The sequence below is a fragment of the Prionailurus viverrinus genome, chromosome E2 (genome assembly GCF_022837055.1).
Source record: "Prionailurus viverrinus isolate Anna chromosome E2, UM_Priviv_1.0, whole genome shotgun sequence".
NCBI lineage: Eukaryota > Metazoa > Chordata > Mammalia > Carnivora > Felidae > Prionailurus > Prionailurus viverrinus.
In genome coordinates this window covers 18,970,784-18,981,130 of record NC_062575.1, presented here as the reverse complement: position 1 = coordinate 18,981,130, position 10,347 = coordinate 18,970,784, and the positions used below count along the sequence as shown (strand labels likewise).

The following is a 10,347-nucleotide window of genomic DNA, read 5'->3' as shown; positions in this document are numbered from 1 at the left end:
TCCAAGAAGCTGCTGAGAAGAGCGAGAATGGCTCTTTGGACAGAAACACACTCTGCTGACTTGCTAGTGAGGAGGCTCCGCTCCCCTGATGACGAACTAGTTCTCCCCCAGCGAAGCTGGAGAGTGGATCTGTAGATGCTGTCTCAGGGTGGTGCATCACCTGCTGCCGATGTCCGCGTGGCCCAGTCCTTCACTGTACCCAGGTCCCCACTCGATGCCACCCCCTTGGAATAGCCTGTGCCACCCCATGCAAACTTAATGCCCCCTTCCATCACCCTCTGTGCCCTTACCCTCCTCCATTTTTCTTTCCAAAATATAATCACTTAACACATGATGCATTTCCACATGGTCTTTCTTCATCCACTAGAAGGCGAAGCTCCATGAAGGCAATGCTTACGTCCGTTTTGTCCAGAGCACCTGGAACAGCACCTGGCTCATAGCAGACACCATTGCAAATTTGCTGCAGGTCAGAATGATCGCCGTGTAAAGAAAAGTGTCCTGATCTCATCTCTACCTGTGTCTTCATTTGTGCTCAAAAACACCACAGAGAGCGCCCCCAGCCTGGAGGAAGGCTGCTTCTTGGTGTCAGGAAGGCTGGTTTGATCAGTTAAGTACCAAACGTGAGTGCTCGCCGTCAGGACTTTAGTCTTTTCCTCTGATCATTACTCTTGATCTTAGGATCTGTAACCATTTGGGAAGTGGATTTGGTGTGATTAAATTCTTTTCTAACTTAATCCCTTATGGAAAACAAAAGTTTTAAATGGAGTGAATTAGAATGGATTTGCTGATGTCTCATCATTTGCAAGATAATTCACCCTGGATCATTTTGAAAACTGGTGGCCAGGTATCCCGCCCTGAAGAATACTCCACTGGATCTTCCCGTGACGGAGGAGAGAAGGCTCCCATCCTTACAGAGGGCCCGTGATTAGAAGAATTACACAGGAGTCGGAGGGGCCAAGGCTGAGAGCTTTTGGGAAAGAGAGCTGTCCATGCCCTTTCTCTGCCAGGAAGCACAAGCCCTTCCTGGTAGGGCTGTGCCATGGCCAGGTTGGCAGGTAGCATTACAACCCCTGGCGTGGTTTCTCTGTTTTCTCTTTGTCTCCTCATGACCACAGTTGGGAAAACACAAGAGTGGGTGTGCAGAGAGTGGTGCACAAGGAGGGTCTGGCAAGGGACTTTCGGTAGCAGGACTGTAGGGTCAAGTCAGGGTCTCTCAAGGAGGAGGAGGGAGTCACCTATATCCCTGCCATTGAGGGACTAGCTCCGGGAGGCGGTTGTGTTTCCAGCTCAGTCCAGTACAGAAACCTGGGGGTCATGACAGCAAGAAACAATGTTTCCAAGAACATAACATAGAACAGAAACCTGTCCACCCAAACTGGAAACAAGAGGCACGGGTACTTGACCAGACCACTCTAGTCACCTGGAACCTTGTGGGAGGCCCTGTTTTTGGCTGGAAGTGGGGAAGCTGTGAGTTTCCTCCCTGTAGCTCCAGTCACACGGTGCAGACTGGCGAGGTTCGGTGGGCCAAGCCGGGGTAGAACCTGGCTCCTACCCAGATGTTTGGTAACTCTCAGAAAATGGGATTTCCCTCTTCTGCTGATTTGATTTTTAACTTTGGGGATTTATCACTTGTTTAATCTCCAGCTTTTGGGTTCAGACAGCAGGGTTTCTTCCCCCAAGACAGGTGTTTTAATGAGGGTTTGTGGCCACAGGCTTGGCTCTCACGGCTGCCCTGCATCTTCAGTCTTGCTGGCCTGGCCGGCACGGTTCCCACGCCTCTAGTGGCTGCCCGGCCATGCTCCATGAAAGGAGATGCACAGGGGCGCCTGGGTGGCTCGGCTGGTTAAGTGTCCGGCTTTGGTTCAGGTCATGATCTCACGGTTTGTAGGTTCGAGCCCCACGTCGGGCTCTGTGCTGACAGCTCAGAGCCTGGAGCCTGCTTCGAATTCTGTGTCTTCCTCTCTCTCTCTGCCCCCTCCCCACTTGCGCTCTGTCTCTCCCTCTCAAAAATAAATAACATTTAAAAATTTAAAAAGGAGATGCACAGAATCATTCTGTCTGGGAGGCCTAATGGTCGGTCGCATGAATATGGCGGCTTGGTGTAAAGCATGTGGCCTAAGAGGCCTTTTTCTCTTTCAGAATCATAAATAAACATGGCACAGGCCCTGGAGACATGCTGGCTCAGCCGCAGGATGGCCTAGCACAGGCACAGCCCCTCATGGTTAAACCTTCACTTCACTCCCCCTCCTTGCTCGGTGCAGTTTGTAGGCTGATGTGGGCACGTGCCCCTCTCCCAGCCGGGCCTTACTTGCCAGTGAAAATCCAGAGACGTCCCTCTTCCCTCAACCCAAGACTCAACAACTAACACAGAAGGAAGGAAAGGAGAACGTTCTTTATGCCGGACCCAGTGCCTCACAGCTTATCTCACTCAATCCTCAACCCAGTCCTAGTCTGGGACGCTCTCAGAGGTCACAGCTTTTGCCTTTGGTCAGCAGCAAGGTTGGGATTTGAAGCCCCGGGGTTGTGTCGCTAGAGCCTATGCCCTTAGCTAGCTTGTGATTCTTCCCATGGGGCTCGTTTGATGATTCATTTCTTATTCTATACCCAGAGACAATGAGGCGGAAACCAGAAGAAAAGGGGGCTATTATGATATCACTATTTGCCGTTTACCTAAATTAGATAATAAATCACAGAGCTACTTGAAAAATATACATGTCAACCTCCTGAACGTCTGGTTATCGCTTAGTGCCATTTGATGGTATATGGTATAATTAACACTTTCTTATAGAAAATACGCTGTTTCTGTGAAATGGATAAGTGAATGAGAAAGTGAATTTAACCTGGCCCTCCTCTTCCTTGGGAACAGGGCAATAGACCTGTGGTTGTGGGTAGCTGGAGTGCTTGGGCTGGTAGGTGGGCAAGTGTTCCCAGCCCCCTCCAGGCCAGCATGGTGCAGTGGGAGGGGGAAGGCTGGCGCCTAAGTAGCAGCGGGCCCAGCTGAGTGATGCTGCTGATCCCCAAATAACTCTGTGCCCATTCATCAGCCTCAGCATAATTGGGCATCTGCCACTGGCATCTCCAGATGTTTGCCTTGATCAGACGTCGATGCGGTTCAGTGTTTTCATTGAGAGCCTCATAAAAAGCTCTAGCTGGTTGGGGACGCTTATTGTTCATTTTATTTGAGTTCCTTATCATGTGCAAAATGTTCCAGGAACCATTAGGAGACACAAAAGGCTCAGAAAACACAGTTTCAGGGGGCGGAAGCTCACCCTAGCGTGGAGGAGACACGGCCACTGAAATTTACAAACATTTGCAGAACACAATCAGCTGTGGTAGGAATGAAAGTTGCTCACAGCAGCACATCAGGGCAGGGGATGGGGGTGGCGGAGACTGAGGATTTAATGCTCGCCTGAGGGAATCTTCTAAAATCAGATGGGTGTTCCAGGCTATTTGTTCATTAATGTGGTCTTCAAATTACTTCTCAGCGAAATTGAAGTATGGGGGCCCAACTTGGGGCAGAAGCTCGATCAGGAGATTAAAGGGGATAGGAATCTTGCTTGAGGTGAAACATTTGAGGTGCAGGTCCAGGCACGTTACAATTATTGCTAACCGTAAATGTGTCTTGCCAAGTTACATTGATTTGCACACAGGTTGCTAAGGGCTTTTAAGGGAAAATAAATCATAGGCAATGAGAATGTCCCCATCAATTTACCAAATTCATGTCTGAGACAGCATCATGGCAGTGAGGGGAACACTGCTCATAGGCATAAATTAATGCTATCTTCCTTGGAAAAAGATAATTTAAATAATCAATAACCTCTTTTGCAAGAATGCTTCGAGAGTATTCCTTTTTAAAAATTGACTTAATTTATTCTCCCCTCTTATCAAAAAAGAATTTGTAGAGATTTGTAACAAAAGATACGACAGTGAGGTTATTAAAATAGAAATGGGAAATTAGAAAGCAGTCAGAAAAGAGCATACAAATTTTCTAACTACAATGGCTAACCTGACTTTTGTGACCAACCTCTAAATTTAGCTCTGAGCTTCCTGGAATCCAAGGTGAGAAGGGAAACATAATTAATTACATAGTTCAACTACTAAAATGGACAAACTATGTCAATTCTTGACTAACTTTTCATGACTTTATAAAAAAGAGAGGTAGAGGAAACTTTTGGGAACATGGGGGAATATTTTTTAAATATTGAGAAAGGAAGAGATGGGTTTTGAAATTTTTTTGTGAGAGGCAAAACTTGGGCAACAATGATAGACACTCCCACTAAGATCTGGGTGAACCTGGGATAGCTCGGATTTGACCAGTTAGTTCACTGCTGAATGAATCACTTCGGACCAGGACCCAGGTATTTAGTGTGTCTGGCCCGTCCTCAGGAAGAGGCTGGGTTCCTTTGCTCTGCTCTGCCTAGACAGTGCCTGGTACATTTTGCCCATAAAGAACTCAAACATGGCTCTGTCTCCCCTGGGTTGAGAACCCCAGGCGGGCACGGACAGAGTGCCAGCACCCCTTGGGTATCTGCCAGCTACTAGTAGCCACTCAGTGTTGGAGGATGATAGCTCAGAAGCTAAAAATGGGAAATGTATTCATAAAACAACAAACATCATTTGCAATGTAGTGGGGGCATTTTTTTTGCAACTCTCAGTGACAACAATCGAATCTTCTAGTTTTTAGCTCTCACTGTGGGGAACTTGTGGATGGACCTGCCCAGAAGCAGATGGGCAGTTACGAAGCGTTAGAGGGGTTAGTCAGCTGTGATTTGGGGCCTCATTTTAGAAGGGTCTGCCTTGGCCCTTGTGATGGGGCACTCACCGGAAGGGGTCCCCTTGGGCAGACTTGTTTCAGGTCTCCCAAGGGCTACAGGAGGGGCGTGTGGGGGGAGGGGATCTCATGAACAATGCTGACCTGTCTCTAGCCGTGCTCCCAGCTGGCTTTAGGGTGGGATTCCAGCAGGCACTGCGTTTTACAGTTGGTTTGCAGCCGCCTTTCATCCTCAATTACTCAGTGCAGATTCCTGTGCTGCTCTAAAGAGCCTTTGTGTTCCACCATTTTCTTTGAAAAATCCCTGGAGGCCTCATTTTGGTCCCAGCAGGGAATGCCTTTTCTGAGAAATGAAGTCCCAGGCTCCGGCAGGCAGTCTCTGGAGGCCCCAGAGGTCCGATATGCTGGCAGAGGGGAAGGGTGCGATGCGGGGAGGGAGGAGGGCCATGGCCTGGACATCAAGCCCCCAGGAGGACAGATGTATCTGCAAGCAAGACATGCTTGTGGCAAAGGCAGGGTGTTTGTGTCCCTCATGTCCTACCCACACTGGGTCTGTGCTGGGGGCTTGGCGTCTAAGGTCGGGGGGTGGGGGGGGCGCTGCCTCTGGGCACAGCAGCAGATCTCCTGCCAAGCTGGGAGGCTTTGGATAAGTTAGGTTTCCCCTCTGGGGCCTCGGTTTTCTTCATTTCTGAGGTGGGGATTTGAATAGTATGTCAGTCACGCCAGATCAAGGTGTCCTGTCATAGTGCCTGGCTCAGAGCCCCTCACTTGGTGTGGTCATGATTACTGTGCTTGTTATCATTTCCTGGAGCTTGAAGGACCCGCCAGCTCTCTTCCCTAAGTCTCATGTCCTTGACATTGGTGGGTTCCACCCTCGGAAGAGGAAGCTGAGCTTAGAACCCACTCAGGCGAGCCTCATGGCCTCCGTGACCCTTCGTGGGAAGTAGGGCATCCAGTCCTGCCTGTCCCCTGAGTGCTGTGGGAATCGAGCACTGTGAAGACGCTGGAGAGGCACTTCCCTGCTCCTGACTCTACCTCTGGAGGACTGAGGACAGCACTTAGAGGACCCACAGCTCAGGGCACCTGAGTGGCTCAGTCAGTTAAGTGCTGACTTCGGCTGGTGGTTCAAGCCCCGTGGGCTTCTTGCTCTCTCCTTTCTCTCTGCTCCTCCCCCATTCACACATTCTCTCTCTCAAAATAAAAAATAAAAGTTAAAAAAAAAAAAAAAGGGAAGAAGACCCATAGCTCAGTGGCCAGCACACACAAGTGCTCAGCAAGTGCTGGCGGTGGAAATATAAACTGATTACTCCATGAGGACTATAGGAAGCACAGGGCTGGGGCTGGGGGGTTGGGGGGAGATGCTCCTCATGGAAGCGGGGAGAGGGAAGCTGGGAGAGCTGAGGGCTGGTCCTTGTTGTCCACGGACCTGGGATGGCCCCACCGACCTGAACGCTGTTGGTGTCGTCAATTCAGATGCCACTGTGAGTTCCATGCACACATGACGCACGAATTCCCCTCCCCGTCTCGCCACCACCCCCAGCCCCAGGGGTAGGACTGTCCTATATTTTTATACACGAAACCTGGCAGCTCTAAGCGAAGGGGTTAAGAATAAACTGCATAAGCGACTGGATTTAAATCAGCCTGACATCGGACTCCTAAGACTCCTAGAAAGCTGCGAGGGCAGGGGCATCCCCGACTACGAATCCTCACTTTGCCACAGGGTTCAACAGAGAGTCATATTATCTCTCTGCCACTATGAATGGATATACTGGAATAGAGCTTGGGTTTTTTGTTTTTTTAACTCAAAAATTTCCCCAGACATACAGAAGGACGTATAACATAAGCCAGATGAAGGGCCCAACACTCCCGCTACAAGTAGTGTAGGAAAAATAAAGAATGAGAGAGATAGGCCCCAACCCTATCATTGACAGAGAGAATGGAGGCAGAGAGAAGCCCACTGAGGGCAGGAACACGGCACCCAAAATGTCAGGGCGGGAACTGCCCAGACTTTGCAGCAGATGCTAGCAAGTTCTGTGTAAGTGAGGAATCAGTTGGGCGTCACTGGCACTGTGGCAGGATGGGAGGTGGCTGCTGCTCAACACGAAGGTGTGAAGTTTGAGAAGACAGCAGAACGAGACCATGTGGCTGTACTGCTCAGAGGCCAGGATGCCCCTGTGGGTCTGGAGGAGGGCAGTGTCCAGGCAGAGCAGGCCTGCGTGTGGCCTGTCAGGTGGCCAGACCTGCAGGGAGGGCCGGTCCGGTCCCCCTCTTCCCAGGCCTGTCCTCCTGCCTGGACCACCTTAGCCCGGTGATCGCAGGTGGGCACAAACTCCATGGGCACCTGGTATTTGGACACTGCTAGCAGGTTGGAGTGGGGAGCTCCAGTTATGGGGGTCAGGCTGCCTGGCCAAGAGGGGCTCAGAGCTGGGGCCGACCCCCTCCCCCATCCCTTGCCAAAGGGGCCGCTACAGTTCAGGCTGGAGGCCTAGGCCTGTGGGACCCAGACCAGTCCTTCTTTTGATTCTCTGCTTGGTGCTGCTCCTCACTCCCCAGCAGGCACGAGTGGAGGGGTGGAGGCTAGGGGGTGGGAATGGGGGAAGTGGGGAGTGGGGAAAGGATGGGGGCCACACTGAGGCCAGAATTGAGGTTGGGTGGGTGGAAATGACGATGGATAATAAGCTAAGAAAATGGGCCTGTGCCCAGCAATGGAGGACCATGGAGCCAGCATGTACTGCATCCTTGTAAAACTAGCTGGGCCATTAGCTCAGTTTTTGACTCTGTGAAATGGAGTTCCTGATGCTCTCCCAGGGGGAAGTGACTGTGAGGCCCTGGGATCCCAGGGCAGCCATGGACAAGTGCTGAAAAAACAAAAACAAACAAACAAAAAGAAGTGCTGAGGAGTTGGGGGCTAGGAATGGGAATTCAGGAATCTGGATCATTAGGTTTGGAGATGGGGTGGCCGGGAGGCCAGTGTGCCATAAGCAGAAATGAGGGTATGTAAGGTATTTGGGGACATGATGTGTTTGAGAAGGTTGCAGGCAGCTGGGGTGTGGGCCTGGACCAGGGGGAACCACAGAGGTGGACAGTGGGTAAGGGTCATTTGCATCAGGGAGTTCGTGAACAGCCAAGGGGCATTTGCTGAGAAGAGAAGCCAAAGACAGGCTGTGGGGAGGGCTGGCATCTAGAACCGGAAGGAGGAGAGGAGGTAGAAGGATGCTGGGAAAACGCAACGCATGGAGGCTAGGGAGGCAGTGGCCGTCGTTGGGCAGAGCTGTGCCAGATGAGATGGGAAAGCTGCACACCTTCCTGGGAAAGCAATAAGGAAGGGAGGGCACAAAGTACAGATCACGAGGAATGAGTGGATGGCGAGGACCTGGAAGATTTGACTGTCAAGTTACTTCCCCAGCAGCCTGCTAGGAACCATGAGTGCCTGCTGGCCCAATGCCCGGTGCCGAGATACACTGCCATTCCTGGCTGCCAGACACGGTGAGCGGTGGGGGGAGCCCACAGCCGGGATGATAGCCCCCAAGTCCCACAAGAGATCAAACCACTTAATGCCAAATATACATAAAAGGTCAAGATCAGGAAGTGCAACAGATTTCCAGCCACATCTACCTCCCAAAACGTAGCTGTGAATCCAGAGGCAAATCGAAAATATTTCTGAATAGTCAAAACGGCTGCCACAGGGCCTCCACTACTAGCATGCTTTGCTTTGTAAGGAGACACCCTGAAGCCCTCACTCAGAGCCAACCTGCTTTTACTCATGTATTTATTTATTTGTTATTAAAATTTGTAAGGTTTATTTGTTTATTTTGAGAGCGCCCGAGTGCAAGTGGGGGGAGGGGCAGAAAGAGGAGAGAATCCCAAGCAGGCTCTGCCTGCTGCCAGCACAAAGCCTGATGGGGGGACTTCAACTCAGGAACGACGAGATCATGACCTGAGCCTCAACAGAGTCAGACAGACGTTTAACCGACTGAGCTACCCAGTTGCCCCTCATTTATTTATTTTTTCAAGATTGTATTTTTGGGGCTTCTGAGTGGTTCAGTCGGTTAAGTGTCAGATTCGGTTCAGGTCATGAGCTCCCAGTTTGTGAGTTTGAGCCTCTCATCGGAGCTGGCAGTGCAGAGCCTACTTGGGATTCTTGTTCCCTCCTTTCTTTCTGCCCCTTCCCTGCTTGTGCTTTCTCTCTCTGTCTCTCTCTGTCTCTCTCAAAATAAGTAAACTTAAAAAAAAAAAAAGATTTTATTTTTAAGTAATCTCTACGCCCAACATGGGGCTCAAACTCACAACCCCAAGATCAAGAGTTGCATGTTCTTGGACTGAGCCAGCCAGAGGACCCCATCCTACTTTTATTTAACACACAGTTCTGATAAACACTGTTACCTGGTTTCAATTGGAAAAAAAAAATCAAAATCAAGAGAAAAGATACAATGTAAGTGGCTTAGAAAATCTGAACTGTGTGAGATCATCAGGTTGAGGGATTAGCCTGGACAGGCTCCCAATTCCCACTCAAGGCTGATATTCTGTGGTTCTCATATTTTTGTGAGGAGGATCCCCAAGTTAAGAAGACGTTGTGAAATAATGTTCCATCTCCATTGCTTAAGAAGGCAGTGTGTGTTCCATGTCAGGAAGTTGTTCTTTAAAAAGTTCCGGCTATTGAAGAGGAAATGGAGCCACATTTATTGAGCACCTACTGTGTACTCACCAACTTAAGTCTGTTAACTTCCTAACAATCCTACAGGTAACTATAATCTTTACCATTTTAGGGAAAAGAAAGTAGACTTAAACAGCTGAAGTGATTTGTCCCAGTTTACACTGCCTTCTAATGCTTTTCTCATATCACCTCCCGCTTCACCCCAGTTCCAGGCAGAGTGCTCCTGCGGACCACCTACTCTCTGACAACAGGTGGGTGGCCTGAGCCTGAGCTCAGGGGCTGCCCTCGAGGGAGGTGGTGATGCTCTCTGTCCAGTCAGCTCACTGTGCGGCCCAAGTTCCCGCCCAGGCCTCCATAGCTTTGGCTACTCTGGGGGGGTGGAGGTGGGGAATCAGCCCTGCTCCTGCCTCTGATTTCAGGACAAAGCTCTCCTCTCCCTGCGGGTAGACCGTGAGCGGTGAAGTCCTTGTAGCTGGCAGATAAACACATGGCTGTGAGAGCCCCATCACAACCAGTAGTCTTGTGAACCCCATCCTCCAGGGGAATTACTCCCGAAGGACTTTGATGGTGACAGGCCCTGTTTTTCATTCTCTAATCATTCAGAAAAATACATCCATTTCAGTTTATTCAAAACAGTGGAAAATCATTGAGGTTTTTCCTGTGTAAAGGTCAAACTATAAAAAGATAAGTGGACTCAGAGAAACCCAGGCCAGTCATGAAAACGTGGCAGTGTATGAAAATGGATCCAAAAAAGGATTTAATCCTCCTTTGGAAACAGCTCATAATAATCCCCCTGCCTTACTCTCCACTATGTGTGCGTTAAATTCCTGTTTTTAGGCTCAAGGACACGAAGTAAGTGACTTTCAATGTATAGAACAAGGACCGCATGGACCGGGGTCCTGGGTCAGAATCTCTGACCAGC

General features: G+C 50.0%; 1 protein-coding gene across 2 annotated transcripts in view; it reads right to left on the bottom strand.

Annotated features, from left to right (window-relative positions):
* Window positions 1-10,347, bottom strand: part of SMPD3 (sphingomyelin phosphodiesterase 3) — an 84,071-nt gene that overhangs the window by 39,279 nt on the left and 34,445 nt on the right. The gene's annotated exons all lie outside the window — the stretch shown is intronic.